This window comes from Rhododendron vialii, chromosome 4a (genome assembly GCF_030253575.1).
Source record: "Rhododendron vialii isolate Sample 1 chromosome 4a, ASM3025357v1".
NCBI lineage: Eukaryota > Viridiplantae > Streptophyta > Magnoliopsida > Ericales > Ericaceae > Rhododendron > Rhododendron vialii.
The window spans coordinates 9,539,716-9,543,482 of NC_080560.1; positions in this window are offsets into that span (position 1 = coordinate 9,539,716).

Below are 3,767 nucleotides of genomic sequence, written 5' to 3' on the forward strand. Positions count from 1 at the left end.
TGATAGAAAAGCTGCCCCCTGGTTGGAAAGATTACAAGTTGTACTTGAAGCACAAGCGAAAGGCTATGACTATGGAGGATCTTATTGTTAGGCTTCACATTGAGGAGGACAATAAATGGCTGAAAAGAGGGTAGGGAGCACCTACGCCGAAAAGGCTAATGTTGTGGAACATGGTCAGTCTTCGGGACGAAGAAGCATCAGTCTGAAAAGGAGTCTAGGAAGCAGTCTGACAAGCAGAAAGGCAAAGAGGTCAAGCTGGGACCTAAAGGAGGCGTTGCCAAGAAAAAGTTTCAGTTTCAAGGCAAGTGCTTCAATTGTGACAAGGTTGGGCACCGTGCTTCAGAGTGCACCAAGCCTCCAAACCCAAGGGTGCGCGCGCATTTGGCAGAATTGGAGGACGGTTCTGATGTCAACCTGTCAGCAGTGGTCTCTGAGGTGAACTTGGTGGGGTCAAACCCTCAAGAGTGGTGGGTTGATACTAGAGCTACTTGTTTGTTGTGATAAGAAGTTGTTCACCTCCTTCGAGCCGGTTACAAACGGCAAGAAGTTATTCATGGGGAACTTTGCAACCTCTGAGGTGGACGGTCAAGGCAAGGTGATCTTGAAGATGACATCTAGCAAGGAGTTGACTCTCAACAATGTCCTGTTCGTGCCAGACATTCGCAAGAACCTGGTGTCCGGTTCTCTGCTAAGCAAGCATGGCTTCCGCATGGTGTTTGAAGCGGATAGGGTGACTGTCACCAAGGCTGGGGTATATGTGGGAAAGGGCTATATGACTAGTGGTCTTTTTAAGCTCAATGTAACGACTGTAATTCCACGTATTAATAAAATGAAATCCCCAGTTGCTTACTTGCTTGAGTCTTCCAATTTGTGGCATGGTAGACTAGGTCATGTTATTTACGATGCTTTGCGAAGGTTAATTAACTTAGACCACATTTCAGCTCTCCAAATTGATACAAAACACAAGTGTGAGACTTGTGTTGAAGCCATATTGACTAGGTCTTCTTTTCAAACGATTGAAAGAAGCAGTGAGCCATTAGATTTAGTTCACACTGATGTGTGTGATCTAAAGTATGTGCAAACGCGAACTAGTGGAAAGTATTTTATTACTTTCATCGATGATAGCACCAGATATAGCTATGTATACTTGCTTAATAGCAAGGATGAAGCGTTGGACAAATTCATTCTTTATAAGAATGAAGTTGAGAATCAACTTAGCAAAAAGATTAAGGCGGTGAGAAGTGACCGAGGTGGTGAGTATGAATCATCGTTTGGAGAATTCTATGCAAAACATGGAATTATCTACCAAACCACTGCACCTTATTCCCCTCAGCAAAACGAAATTGCTGAACGGAAAAATCGTACCTTGAAAGAGATGATGAATGCTATGTTGATAAGTTCTGGGTTACCACGGAACTTGTGGGGGGAAGCTATCCTCTCCACAAATTACATACTTAACAAGGTACCTCGCAAGAAAGTCAATAAGACTCCTTACGAGATGTGGAAAGGTAGGAAGCCTACCTATAGTTACCTTCGAATGTGGGGGTGTCTCGCAAAGGTAGTTGTACCTCCATCTAAAAAGGAGAAGATAGGGCCAAGGACTGTTGATTGTGTGTTTATTGGTTATGCACATAACAGCACTGCCTATCGGTTTCTTGTGTATGAATCTGAGATACTGGATATTCACAAGAACACTATTATGGAATCTAGGAATGTGACATTCTTTGAACACATATTTCCTTATAGATCCATAAGAGAGTCAAGTTTCGTGAAGCGGACTTTGGAGACTACATATGAAAGCAGTCAAGACCAAGAGGAAGAAGTTGAGGTTGAACCAAGAAGTAGCAAACGGGTTAGAACGTCAACATCCTTTGGTCCAGACTTCCTAACGTATCTGTTAGAAAGTGAGCCTCGAACATTCAAGGAAGCTGTGAGCTCTCTTGAGGGTCCTTTATGGAAAGAGGCTATTAAGAGTGAAATTGATTCCATTCTGCAAAATCATACGTGGGAATTGGTGGATCTTCCTCCTGGTAGTAAGCCTTTGGGCTACAAGTGGATTTTCAAGAGGAAGATGAAGGCAGATGGATTAATAGATAAGTACAAAGCTAGGCTTGTCATTAAAGGGTATAGACAAAAGGAAGGCCTAGACTACTTTGATACTTATTCTCCTATCACCAGGATCACATCCATTCGAATGATAATCGCAATTGCAGCTCTGCGAAATCTTGAGATACACCAAATGGATGTGAAGACAGCTTTCCTAAATGGCGATTTAGATGAGAAAATCTACATGGAACAACCCGAGGGTTTTTCCGCGCTAGGTCAAGAAATGAAAGTCTGTAGACTTGTTAGATCTTTGTATGGTCTAAAACAAGCACCGAAACAATGGCATGAGAAATTTGACAATGCTATGATGTCAAGTGGTTTCACAATCAACGAGTGTGACAAATGTGTATATGTCAAAGACACAGACGAAGGGTACGTCATTTTGTGTTTCTACGTTGATGACATGCTCATTGTTGGTAGCAATGATAAGATTATCACATCTACCAAAAAGATGTTGAACTCGAAGTTTGACATGAAAGATATGGGTCTTGCAGATGTAATACTATGTGTTAAAATCACTAGAACATCTAATGGACTTGCATTATCTCAGTCTCATTATGTCGATAAGATTCTTGAGAAGTTTAGCAAGTCTGATACGAGTATAGCAAGGACTCCTGTGGATGCGAATCTCCACTTATCCAAGAATGTGGGGGTAGGGGTTTCCCAATTGGAGTATTCTCGGATAATTGGGAGTCTAATGTACCTGATCAGCTGTACAAGGCCCGACATAGCCTATTCAGTTAGCAGACTTAGTAGAAACACGAGTAATCCAGGGCATGACCACTGGTAGGCGATAGTGAGAGTACTACGCTATTTAAGGCATACTTGTGATTTGGAACTGCACTACACCAGATATCCAGCAGTACTAGAAGGGTACTGTGATGCAAATTGGATATCAAATATGAAAGACTCGAAATCCACGAGTGGATATGTCTTTATATTTGGTGGTGCAGCTGTCTCTTGGAAATCTTCAAAACAGACATGTATAGCACGTTCTACGATGGAATCTGAATTCAATGCTTTAGATAAAGCAACTGAAGAGGCGGAATGGCTACGCCATTTTCTAGAAGATATTCCAATATGGTCGAAACCTGTGCCAGCAATTTGCGTCCATTGCGATAGTCAATCAGCAATTGGAAGGGCACAAAGTAATATGTATAATGGCAAGTCTAGGCATATCCGTCGTAGACACAATACCATTAAACAATTACTTTCAACTGGGGTTGTTACTGTTGACTATGTGAAGTCAAAGGACAACATTGCAGATTCGCTAACCAAAAGATTAAACAAAGAGCTAGTTGAGAAATCATCAAAGGGAATGGGGCTAAAGCCTACTACGCTCGTGTTACTGTGAAGGAAACCCAACCTAGCTGACTGGAGATCCCCAGATCTAGGTTCAATGGGACAACCTACTTGCGAGTAACAGAGAACGAGCACTATAGAGACATGCTCGCTTACTCATTCCTATGGTGCGAAACAGTGATACCTGCAAATGGAAACAGGTTAAGCGTTGGCTTTTAATGACTCTTATGCGTTGGAATGCCAGGCGGGGTATAGCAAGATACTCTTTATAAGAAGGTTACTTATGTGAGTATGAAGTGGGGCCACTTCTTTGAGAATTTAGGAAGACGAAATTCTCGAGAAAATACTTGCAGAACCAG